At 45.0% G+C, this 13,370-nt stretch overlaps 1 protein-coding gene across 4 annotated transcripts in view; it reads right to left on the bottom strand.

Annotated features, from left to right (window-relative positions):
- PRPF40A (pre-mRNA processing factor 40A) overlaps window positions 1-13,370 on the bottom strand; it is an 879,874-nt gene that overhangs the window by 776,826 nt on the left and 89,678 nt on the right. The gene's annotated exons all lie outside the window — the stretch shown is intronic.

The following is a 13,370-nucleotide window of genomic DNA, read 5'->3' as shown; positions in this document are numbered from 1 at the left end:
TTTTTAACAATCCATCTTGCAATGCCAGATTTTGAAATGAGATGGCTTTTGTGAGGTGGAGCAAATGCAACAAAGAGTTGTTTTGCAAAAGTCTTTTGTTCTATCGATGTAGTAAAATAAAGCATTTTTTTTTACGTCAAGTGTGTGAAGAGTGGGTTCTGCTACAAAATCAGGTTGAGGAAAAAACACTGGTAAATCAAGTAAATCAACTGACTGGTTTATATGAAAAGCAGAAATTACTTTGTGGAGGAATTTAGAGTTGGTGCAGAAAATTACCCTATCTTTGTGCAGGGGAAAGAAGGGTTCTTCCAATGTTAATGCCTGTAGCACACCTACTCTCCTTAATGAGGTGACTGCGTTAAGGAAAGCTGCTTTCCATGACAAACTGCAATGGGCATTTGTGCAATGTTCAAAAGGTGAACCCATGAGCCTTGTGAGAACAATGTTGAGATTCCATACTGTGGCAGGAGGAATCCTTGGTGGTATTACTATTTTCAAGCCTCCAATAAAGGCTTTAATGACTGGAACTCTGAATAGTGAGAAATGGTGCCTGTTCTGCAAATACGCAGCAACTGCTGCAAGGTACAAACTAACAGAAGTATAGGCTAGTCCAGTTTGCTGTAACAGGTAGAAATGTTTTGTATAGAAGCATCTAGCTGATTTATTTTGTTGTTATTGCAGTAGACAACACATCATTCCACTTTGCTGCGTAGCAAGCTCTGATGGTAGGCTTTCTTGCTTCTTTTAGAATATTCATACCGTCTAGTAGTAGATTTAAATAACCAGACTGTGACTACAGGAGCCAGATTGCTAAATTCAGTTCTTTGGGATTTGGATGTCCGATTTCTCCACGGTTCTGTGTGAGGAGGCTGGATGTAAGGTGGAGCTTTAGATGTGGAACCAGCGACAGCTCCAACAGGGTGGTGAACTATGGTTGACAGGTCCATGTGGGAGCTACTAGAATTAGTGTGAGGGATGTTTGTCTGAGCTTCCGAACCAAATTCATAGGGCATTGCCTTCGAGTGCGGGTGTGGTAAGCTGGAGCTGAAGTTAGGGCATTTTGTGTTTTCTGCTTGTGGCGAACAAGTCTATTTGTGGGAATACCCATTGTTGAAAGTATGGAAGGAGAACTTGGGAATGAATTTCCCACTTGTGAATTTGGTGTCTGGTGAGGAGGTTGGCAATCTGATAGTTTACCCCTGGAAGGCGTTCTGCCAGAGGATACATTCTGTGATGGATTGCTCAATTTCAAATGGCGTGAGAGATGTGTGACAGTTGGGGAGAATGTTCTCCCCGCCCACCCTGTTTTTGAACATAGTACATTGCTGTTGTGTTGTCTGTCCGAACAAAGACACCTTCGCCTATCAGGCGAGTTTGAAAGGTTTTGAGCGCTAGAAAGACTGCTAGAACTAGATAGTTGCTGCATATGGGTACAATTGTGTTGCAAGACGCCATCATTCCCAGCAGTCGCAGGAACACTCTGGCTAGTAAGGCTTGGTTGGATTGAGACTGTAGTATTGTAGCTTGAATGTTGCGAATTCTGACCACATTGGGATAGGCTAGAGCTTTGACTGTTTAGTGTAGCTCCTAGATAAGACTGTGTCTGTAAAGGCTGCAGATGAGATTTTTGTGCATAGACTGTAAAGCCTAGCTGATGAAGTAGGACTATTGTCATTTGAGTATGACACAGACAGGTTTGGTAAGTGCTGGATTTGATGAGCCAGTCGTCTAGGTAAGGGAAGAGGTGAACTTATTGCCTCCCGAGATAACGACTACTGCCCTGGCTGCTGTAGTCCCTCCAAAGGGAAGCACTTTGAATTGATAATGCTTGGCTGCTATCACAAATCTGAGGTATTTGCAATGCGCTGGGCGAATTGGGACATGAAAATATGCGTCTTAAGTCTAGAGTAGACATAAAATCAGCCTTGTAGAAGTAGAATTGAGTGTTGAAGGGTTACCATGTGAATGGCAGTATATACCGGTTTAACTCCGAGATCCAGAATAGCTCTTAGAGAACAGTCCTTTTTGGGAATTAGAAAATAGAGAGTAAAATCCTGAACACTGGTATTGTGCTGGAACAGGTTCTATAAATCTTTTTAGTAAGAGAGATTGCACTTCCTGTTCAAGCAATCACACACTTTGTGTAGACAATTTTGTAGAAAGCTGGCTCTGTATATACTATATAAAAATGAGGTCTAGTGTGCACAGAGTCCAGTGGAACCCCGAAGGTGGGCAGAGGAAAAAGTAGATGGCACCTTACTCTCCATTTGTGGTAGTGTGGGTGAGCAGTAAGGCTTTATCAGAGGGTAGTGTTAAGCATTTGTTGTACACACACAGGCAGCAAATTATGTCACACACTCAAGACTGTACTAAGACCAACTTGTTTGTATAAAAATAAAAATTGTTATACTTATTTTCAAGAACCAAGCAAGCCAGATACAGGTTAGTGTACTTTCACAGCAGTTTGAACAATACAAGCAAGCTGAATGAAAATGTCTGTTACGGGTTTGTAAATCTTTTCAATACAGTGGAAATTACTGTTCGATTACTTTTCAGATTACTTTATGGATTACTTTTTCTACTCAGTGTGATATGCCTAGATATCACACTGGGAAAAGGTAAGTAAGTAGATTTTAGTTATTTACAGTTCTTCAAGGGCTCATACAAAACCAACCCAACCCAATTTAAGGAAAAACAGTCAATGCATTCCTATGGAGAAAATGTGGTTATCGGTTTGCAGGTAAGTACGTGGTTGTGGGAGTTAGTATTCTGGGGTAAGAACCAGGGTCCCCTCAGGGTCAAGGATGCGCTCTAAAAGCACCCTCAGCTGCACTAGGGCGGCTGGGCGCAGAGTGCTGAGGCCCAATGTTATCCAATGGGGGATCGGGGGCCTCCAGTTGGTGGCTGCTCATGAGCAGGCCACAAGGTTGCGGGAGCAAAGCGCCTGGTGTTCTGCTCAGAGCAAAGGGGTATCAGAGTTAGCACCCAGAGAAAGATCATTTTTCGGCGGTACTATGTCCAGATCCGGACCCGAATCGGGCGTCCTTTGTTTTTGGCGCAGACGTATTCTGTACCGAAAAGACAAACCTTGCCGGCACCGAAGATTTAGACTCCGAAGGCTGTTTCGGCGAGGACGACTTTGTCTCCGAGCCGGATTTGTGTTTGGAACCGGCGGGCCTCAGTTTCAACAAGGATTTTTGCCGACTCGGCACCGAGGCACAAGGCTTGACTGGGTATTTCTGAGCAGGGCCTGGAAGCGGGATGTCGGAAACATCACCTCGGTGCAGACCTTGGCCAGAAGGCAGAGGTGGTGCCGAAGCCTTAAGCTTCTTGAAAGTGAGTGAGTTGGTGAGACAAGGGGTCTTCCACACTCACATCACCTTGTCCCTATGGCAGTTCTTAGGCATCGAGGTCTATTTCGAGCTCCAAGTCAGAGTCTTGCACGGAGAAGGCTTCTTCCTCCTCCGCCACTGATGCACCAACATCTTCTTGACCGGATTCTTCACCAAAGATGTCCGGTGTGTATTCGATGCTTTGACGCTGCATCTCCCGACATCGAGATCAATGATCACGAAGAGTTTTCTTCGATCGAAACAATCAACAAGAGTCAGGAGTTTTCTTCTTTGTGCTCTGGAGACAAGCACAAGTTAAACACTTTGTATGAGTCCGTGCGTGGATATTCTGCGTAGCACAGAGCAGAATTTGAACGGAGTCCGTTCCATTGACTGAGAGCTGACAACGCAGTAAGGCATAAAGGTCTTCCACAAACCTTTCCCATCGAAAAGTAGATTCCAAAACAATATGCGGAGAGGTGGGAAACACGTACAGAAACAATACAGTTGAGGGTAGAGAAGATCGCAGGTCGAGGGGAACCGTAGAACGTTTTCAACCCGGAGCGCAGCAATACACGTCTGAACTCAATGGTGGAAAAAAAAAAAACAATCTAACAATGGAGTCGATGACTATGCGTACTGTCACCGAAAGGAGGAGTGGCCTACCTTGTGACTTGGAAAGACTTCTTCAAAGATAAACAACTTGCAAACATCCGGACCCAACATTAGTTGGCAGGAGTATGCAAAGCAGGTGCATCTAGAGCACGCATGCCTCAAACACATTTTTATGGTTCAGAGACACTGTACACCAGCTGGTACTGGAAGCTCTCCAGTTACTTGTAAGTAGCTCTTGTGTGCAGCCCGCCTACTAAATGTGAAGCTTTTGCTTGGCTGAATTAATATATCTAAATCAAAAACTGCATACCAGAGATGAAAACGTGTGTATTTTCAGAACTCATGAGCTGATGTTTGGAGAAAACGGATTGTATTTCGAAAATATATTTAAAGAGGATATTTGAGTGCTAATTCATATGGGGATGGGGAGACATATTACTAACAGTTTCACCTTGATGCTCAGGCATTGCAGCTAAGGTTGTTCTGATTACCCGTGTAAAAGCATTCTAAATTGCCCAAGCCTATTTTACATTACTGCTCACAACCCTCCTGGTGCACGGAGGTGATTACTGCTTGTAAACTGGCATAGGGCAGCCACTTAGGTAATCTTGTTGGATGTGGTCGCTATTACAACACAAATAATAGCAGCTCACCATTTTCATTTGACAGAAGTAGCTCTTATAACAGAAAATGTTGGGAGCCCTTCACACTCGAGAGTGGCAGATGAATGACAAATCCTGCCATTCTGGATGAGTGCAGCACTTCAATGTAGAGGGGGAACACACCGGGTTCAAGAACATATTGCAATTTTACCCCCACATACAAATCAAGTTTTCCTAGTCTATATCACCAGGATTAGGGGATTAAACTCAAGCAGCCAATCAAGCGCTTTTTGCTCAGTCTCACTCCTCTTGAACCAGAGTTGTCAATAGAGGATGGGGATGGGCATTCTGCACATATCCTGTTTCCAGGTTGGAGGAAGCTACAGCCTGTGACCGTTCCTAGCCTCCCCCCCCCCCCCATCTCAATCACAGTAGATTACCCTGCCGCTGACCGACTTGATAACCCTATTATGGAGCGCTTCTGAGAAGGCATTTAGGCGTCACCTAGGCAAGAATCAAACATGAAATCATTTTAGGAGATCGCACACATGGAGTATCCAGTGAAAGCAGGCAGCGTCATTACACAACAATTTTCTTACCATTCTCAAGGTAATGTTGAGCACCAAAAGCTGTACTGAAACTGTAAAAGTCTCTCCAACATCATAGTTGCCATCATACTATGCTGACAACTAACTTAAGAAATGCATTCTGCTAAGACTAGTAAACCATGGAAGACAACTGGTAGCGAAGATGAAAGGTACTGTTTGTAGTGCTTTAATAATGCTTAAGTAAACTCTTCAATAGTTTTCCGAGATAGGCACACTTGTATAGCTCTATGTCATAAACGTCTTGCCATTGCAAGCTACTGCTAAATCCTCTTGAAGCCAGCTTGATTCTGCACAGCTGCACAAGGATTTAATGCCTACCACCTACCTCAAGACAACTGTGGGTCAGATTCACTGAGATGTGGAAGTAAGCATATTTCAGGTTGAATGCTTCTGCAAGATCATCTTCTGTTGGCCAGAAAAAGGACTTCATCCAACGTTATCATCTTGACTTCTGTAGGTTGAACGTACCTACATAACAGTCTAACCGCTAGAATGGACCACAGCACAGATAATTTTGTTGGGACTTAAAGGACAATGGATAATCTCCACTGATCACATTTGTGCAGATTTATTGCCTCAATGACACTCTTCTTGAGCAACTCATCCACCTCTTCCAGCAGAAGATGGATGTGATCAAACATCTAGACATGGCTTTTTATTCTTCATCATCAACTATGCAAAACTTGTAACATACTTTCTGTAACACGCATTTGTCAAATTGGACCACCAACTATCAAAGAACTTCACCATTCCTCAACAAGAGTGGCATGGCCATTGAACATGGGGGGGTCTGGCCTTATCACTTGCCTCAAAAGGACCAGTATTGGAATGGTGCATACTGAGGACATACTACAAATGGTTTTGGTTGTATAGTGTGACAATCATGCAGCCATTAAGGTTTGCATGGCTAAGGGAGCAAACCTAAAAGAGGTCATCCACTGGAAGGCACAACGTGGCTTTTGGGGCGTTGTCCTTAATACTATGGCAAGTGGCAAGTCACTACCTAGGCAAACTGACAGCTGACTTCTAAAAGTCAGTTAACATGTGGCTGTGCACCATGGACTCCAGAAATGTGTAGCCCCGCCAGTGATCTCTGATATTAAGCAGAAGTTATCTGCTCAAAGGCTCTATCAGCAGAATCAACACATGCGCCAAGCTGTGACGCAGCGTTACTTCATGCTCTAGACCTCCACAGTTCTTGCAATACAATTTCAACAATATACACTGCACAAAACCCAGCAGTTTAAGAAGCATTGCTAAGGTCAACAGATCCAGAATTGGTCAACTGGTGAAATGGTTTAATGGTAGTTTTTTTAAAAGGCTCTAAAAAGGTGGTTTCCATATGCATGCAATAACTATTTTAATGGGCCAATGTATATAATTCAATAAATCAGCGCAGGTGGTTCCCAGTATACCTAGAATTGGAACAGAAACATTTAGTCAGGTTTTAATGTCTTTATTTCGATAATAAAATCATAAAAGACAAATGTTGACATTCATTTAAAACAATTTCATTATCCCTACATAAAAGAGAAAATATTATAAAGTAGCTGCTTCTATATAAAATCAACGATCTAGACTCTATTTAGAAACCACAGTTTAAAAAGTTATTAAACCTTTGTTAGAAAGAAACAAGACATTACATTTTAACAATTCTTAGAGATTAAATTTAGCAATTCTTAAAAATATATTTGACATTTGCTGGAAGGTACTAAACAATTTACGCACTATTATTTAATCATGTGGCGGTTGAATTCCTTCTTGCCCTGATTACCCATGCCCAGCCTAAATATTTGGCCAAACATGTCACAGTGAAATCAGATGTATTTGTTTTTAAGGCCCATATTGCATCCGAGGATTTTTTGCATTTCATGCGTTTAAAAATGGGTTTTAGCCATTTTAGACGGGGTTCTCTATATTGGGGGCAGGCGAACAAAAAATGACCCTCTGTTTCTTTACACCCAGGGCAATAAGTACAACAATTGGTAGTATTGTTGCACCAGGATGAAGTAAAGGAATTAAGGGGTAAAGAACCCACCCGAAATTGGTGGAACAATTTTCTGTCCAATGGTCTGGAGATAAGATCCCAGTATATCTCACGAACCGGATCCAATTTGAATCTTAAAAAACGCCCCGTTAAATCATCAAAGCTTGATGCACGTGCCAACGAGTGACGAGTTGAGGCCCAAAATAGGCTCTTAAATTCCTTTTTCGGGGGGAAATTGTGAATACTTGGCGAGACCCATAGATGACTAAGACCCATATCACAAAGGCTCTTTTTCACCGATTGAAGCCAGGGTATTCGCTCTGAGCGCCCGATTGCCTTCACCTCAGTTAGCTCCTTTGCAAAGAGTGCCAACTCCTCCGTAGTCCACAAACGCCTCCAGGTGGACACTACTCTAAACCTTGCCATGTCTGTTATTGGCAGGCAACCCATGTCATGACAAAGAGGGGTCAGTGGAGTTGATTGGGGGAGCCCCGCTAAGTTGCGAAGAAACCTACACTGGGTTTTATACAAGCTTGAGAGATCCATAAAACCCCATAGCTCAGCCCCATAGAGTGTTGCAGCATTAATTTTAACATCATAAATTTGTAATGCAGGGGCGACCCTTTTGGTGATAGATTTCTTTTGCTCTCGCAGGAGACAGCCGGTCAGTTGGGCCAATTTTAACTGCTGGGTCTCTATTTGTGGCTTCCAAGACAAACGGTAATCCAGGGTGACCCCCAGATACGTCATCGTGTCAACCGGATCCAGGTTAACCCCGTTAAGTTGAACACTACTACGTATTGGTTTTTTCCTGGAGAAAACCATGAATTTAGTTTTCCCTACATTTATTTGGAGGTCATTTTGGTGACAAAATTCCTCAAAGTGATTTAGAGCTCTCTGCAGACCCCCCTCGTCCTTGATAAGAGGAGGGTGTCGTCCGCAAAGATCAACATTGGGAATTTAGTCCCCGCCAGGGACGGTGCATCCGTGTTGAAAGACCCGAAGAATTTCACTACCTGATCTATGAAGAGTAAGAATAGGGTGGGTGCGAGAACGCACCCCTGGCGGACTCCTCGTGATACTCGGAATGGGTCCGTAACTTGCCCTTGTGCCCCCCATCTAACCCTAGCGAAATTGTCTTCGTGTAGTCTAGTAATAATTTCCACTAATTCCCCCGGCATTCCTAGGTCCCTTAGTACCCGCCATAATTTTTCCCTCGGCACCAAATCAAAAGCCGATTTCAAGTCAATAAAAGCGGCAAAAATGGTACCACCACCGAGTGTGACAGTCTTCCAAAAAATCATACAAAACCTCAAGACCTGGTCAATGGTACTTATACCAGATCTGAAGCCCGCCTGTAATGGGGACAATATTCCTTCAAGCTCCATCCACCCCAGAACCCTCACCAGAATCATTCGAGCAAACACTTTTTGAAAACAGTCAATTAAGCTGATTGGGCGGTAGTTCCCAGGGTTTGATCTATCACCCTTTTTATGTATGGGGATGATCTCCGCCCCTTTCCAGGTATTGGGGATGCTAGCACCTCCTGCTATGGTATTGGCTATATTAGTTAGGTAGGGTACCTAAAGGCCTATGTTTGCTTTGAATAGGTCTGCCGGAATTTGGTCCAACCCAGGTGCCTTCCCCCTCTTTGTTAACCCTAGTGCATACTCCACTTCTGCTTCAGTAAAAGACAGGGTCATAGTGCTGGGGATTGTGACCGTCAGCATAGGAGGTCTGGGTAAGGGGTCTACGGCTACTGGACCAAATTGGGTAGAGTAATATTTAATCCAGTCTTCCGGGCATACATGGTTAGACGGAGTACGAAACTCCCCATCCTTTCCACATTTAACTATATCCCAGAATTTAGTCTGGTCGTTTGATTTACTGGCGTCTAGTAGATCCGACCAGAACTCATCTTCCCATTCCTTTTTAGCCACCCATTGCACCCTTTTATACCTTTTCCTGGCCTCTTTAACTGCACCAGAATCTCTAGATTTAACTTGCTCAATGAGATATCTATGGGCCTCTCTACATTCTCTATTGTACCATTTTGCTCTTAGGGGATTCGAGTGACCGCTGTTTGACTTACATGGCTTTGATAAAATCATTTTAAGTTCAGAAAAACATTTGTCATGTAAGCCCATCATCTTATTTAATTCGCCCTGACCCCGCTCAACTGCAACGGACCTCATATTGTTTATAGTGTTTGTCACCACATTTTCAATGTCGGCCTGTATCGTTGCATCGTTTGAAATTAGTGACCACTTCACTCTCCTCCGATCATTTGCCAAGGTTACAACCCCAAGCCCCCTTGGAACAGGTTCTCCTAGGCTTATCTGATCAAACATTTTAAATTTCAAGGACAAGGGATTATGGTCACTTTCTGGGCGTACTATGATTTCCATGTCATCAATTATACTCCAATATTCCATTTTTATAAAGATGTAATCAATCCGACTTTTCCTCGCACCATTGTCAAAAGTGGGTTTAGCTTCAATGTCCGATTTGGTGCGTCCATTCACTGCCCGAAGTCCCCAAGTAAGACAAAAAGCCGTCCAGTTCAGGGCGGCATCCGTTGCTTTGACTGGAATTTTGTTGGAAAGTTCGGGGATCATCCATGTGGCATCTTCCTCAAACCCCCAGTTATCCTCCGGCAGATACAATGGCTCAATCGTACAATTGATATCCCCTGCTATAATGATTAGTGAGGCTTTATTCCAGCCAGTTAGTAGCGTGTCTAAGGCACCAATCAACTTGGGGCTTCGGCCGCCAGGGAGGCCTCTGGAATATATGTTAATAATAAGCATGTCCTGCCCCCCTGCTATACTCAACCTAATAGCCAGAATGTCAGGATTATCTATATACAATTCGGCAGCTGAAAAACACCAAGCCTGTTTTACCCATGTGGTTAATCCCCCAGATGCCCGCCCCTTTATACCTTTTATTGCAGGTTTAGAAAAGTTTAAATATCCAGCCAGATAAAATGGAGCTGTAGCCCACGTCTCCTGCAACAATACAACCTCGTGGTTGCCTATAAACCCCAACCAATCCTCCGATTCCAAGCGCGACTTGGCTCCAGCAACATTCCAAGACACCATATGTGAGTTTAGTAAATCTATCTCTGCATGATTGTTACTAACAGGGATAGAGGAATGGGGGCTCAGTGGATCAGTGCCTATTGGACCATTGTCTTCTATATTAGAAGTGGTGATGTTAGTCCCCACATGCTCCCTCTGCATCCTGGGATTATGGAGCGTAAGCAGTTGCTCCTTTGCTAGTTGTTGGATATGGGTGGGAGGGGTATACACTTCTTCGACTTCCACTGATCCTAAACTAGGTAACTGGGTCGTTGCACATAGTCAGTCCACCCATTCTAGGTCTGACAGTGCCTCAAATTGGTTGTGGAGGGGAGGATAATATTGGGGGTGGTGTGTTGCAGGCTCACGGGGTCTTCCCCCTTTAACTTTCCATGGGTTGTGACCCATGTAATTAGTTTGCTGTATATAGGGATAGAAGTAGCCAAGGTTTAAGGTCTGAACGTCACCCAGACGGGCGAATCTTGGTTTCCTCTGTATTCTGTCTACTACCCAGTGATCTCTAAATGAAACTAAAATACAGTCCCCTTCCAGATCTTTTTCGCCCTTTCCTACCCATTCTACTCTCCTTACATAAAGGATTTCGGTAGGGGATGAAGGGGGAAGTGGGCGATGTTTATTCAGCCAGAATGTGACCTTATTTCGCAGATCCATTTGAGATTCTTTGGAACCCTCTCTAAGGGGGGCCACTCCTGTTAATACAATAGTATATTGTGATGCTTCTGGGGGCAGATTAACTCTTAATGGGTTTCGTGTGATTCTATTATTAGTCCTCTTATTCCTGTCGGTATATGGGGTTTTATTATCCCTTCCCAATGCAGGAGTATAAACCGGGGTGTTTTTCCCCTGATTTGATGCACCATTCCCTCGTTCTTTTTTTCCCTGAACAGTATTGACTGCCAAAGGATGTTTGGCCTTCGGTGTTTCTTTGACCGGGACTCTACTAACAGGTGGTATTTTTATCCCCGTTTGTTGTTTCTTGTTTGTATTAGTAGTTGGTGTCACCACCGGATTAATTTTGGTTGTCCCCATATTTACAGTTGTTCCCCCATTTGGATTTGGGCCCCTCAACTTTATACCAGTGGGTATTAAATTTTGTAGGAGGTCCATATTAATATTAATAGCTGCTTCTAAAACATCTATTTTAGCGGACATTATCCTAGTATTCTCAATAACTGGAAGCAATAAGGATTTAACCATTGCTTCCATTTTTGCCAACAGGGCGTCATCACTGCTAAAACAGGTTGGACAAGTGTTTGACGACCCAGAGTGGGCCAGTGATGGGCAGTACACTAATGGGGGTCCTTGGGTAGACTGGGAGTGGGAGGAGCTATTTGCATGATCAAGTTTGATTTGTTTCTGCTCCATGACCCCCTGTGGGCTTGAGACATGTTTTCTTTTTCGTGAAGCCTGCTTAAGAATTACAGGTAACGGGACGGGAGTACTGGGTAGGGTGAGGATATGTACTTGCGGGTTTCCTGGCGAAGTACACTTATCATTCTCACTAAGTAAGCTATCCCCTTCTATACTAGTCGAACTGTAGTCAGGGTTCAGATCCATATTTTCTTGTGACCTATGTGTTATAGCTTCGACCCCATCCTCATGGACTATTATGTCAGCGTTTGATGTAGAGATACAGTTAAACGCTGCATTGGTTAATGGGGTTTTAGCACAGGCCAGAGCACCTAGTGAGGAGCGTTTCCCAGTAACTAAGTCCAGGGACAATCTATGCTCAACCTGTTGAATTTCTTTTTCTAGTATTCCTGTGGCTCGGGTAATAAAAGCATCTAGGGGGCCTGAAACAACACCCTGTGTAGTTTGGATATGTACCAATCGTTGTTTACCTGATCTCAGGGCCATATTTATGTGCAGGTATTAGAGCCTCTGGGTGAAGTTAGTCAAAAGTATCTAGATATAAAAAATAAAATGAACCAGGGTTCTTGGCCCAACCCAACCTCGTCCGGCCACAGACGGTCCCGCCCTTGTCCCGGGCTTCTCCCGGCGCACTCCCGCGCGCTCCCGCGCAGCGGGAAGGACTGCTCCTCTTAAAGAAGCACAAGGGTGACCTAGGGGGTGTGTCCGGCAGGGAGAGGAGCCCAGCTGACAACGGGCGCGCGGGGACTCCTGGGAGTTTGAGTCCACCCGCTCTACCCTCGCAGCCCTGCCGGTGTCTACACGAAGCCCCAAGCGAGTACCCCACAGCCGCCTGAGTCCGCGAAGCGGGACCCGCGCAGCGGGTCCGGCGAGCAGGAACGGCTCAGCAGGCTGGATTCAAAAGGTGCAAAGGTCCGTGGCGAGGCAAGGATTCCCGGTGAGGTTTTCCACTCCTGTGCGGGCTGGATGGGCTTTAATGATGTTAGGTTGGGGGCGTGGCCGGCAGGGAGAGGAGCCCAGCTGACAACGGGCGCGCGGGGACTCCTGGGAGTTTGAGTCCACCCGCTCTACCCTCGCAGCCCTGCCGGTGTCTACACGAAGCCCCAAGCGAGTACCCCACAGCCGCCTGAGTCCGCGAAGCGGGACCCGCGCAGCGGGTCCGGCGAGCAGGAACGGCTCAGCAGGCTGGATTCAAGAGGTGCAAAGGTCCGTGGCGAGGCAAGGATTCCCGGTGAGGTTTTCCACTCCTGTGCGGGCTGGTTGGGCTTTAATGATGTTAGGTTGGGGGCGTGGCCGGCAGGGAGAGGAGCCCAGCTGACAACGGGCGCGCGGGGACTCCTGGGAGTTTGAGTCCACCCGCTCTACCCTCGCAGCCCTGCCGGTGTCTACACGAAGCCCCAAGCGAGTACCCCACAGCCGCCTGAGTCCGCGAAGCGGGACCCGCGCAGCGGGTCCGGCGAGCAGGAACGGCTCAGCAGGCTGGATTCAAAAGGTGCAAAGGTCCGTGGCGAGGCAAGGATTCCCGGTGAGGTTTTCCATTTAGTCGTAATGAACACCAAAATAACATATTCTAATTATGTAAAGAACAGCTACTGCTGTCTTTGAATTCTGTAACATGAAGAGACTGTTAAGTATACACGATGACTAAAGTTGTAAAACAGAATAAAGAATGGGAAAAAAAGCACAAGTAAAGGGATGTGTAGGTATTATATACATATGTATATATTCATTAATTTTTTTAATTACAGGTGGAC

This window comes from Lissotriton helveticus, chromosome 3_1 (assembly GCF_964261635.1).
Source record: "Lissotriton helveticus chromosome 3_1, aLisHel1.1, whole genome shotgun sequence".
NCBI classification, from domain to species: Eukaryota; Metazoa; Chordata; class Amphibia; order Caudata; family Salamandridae; genus Lissotriton; species Lissotriton helveticus.
Note: the sequence above shows the minus strand (reverse complement) of the source record. Positions and strands in the feature narration are given on the sequence as shown.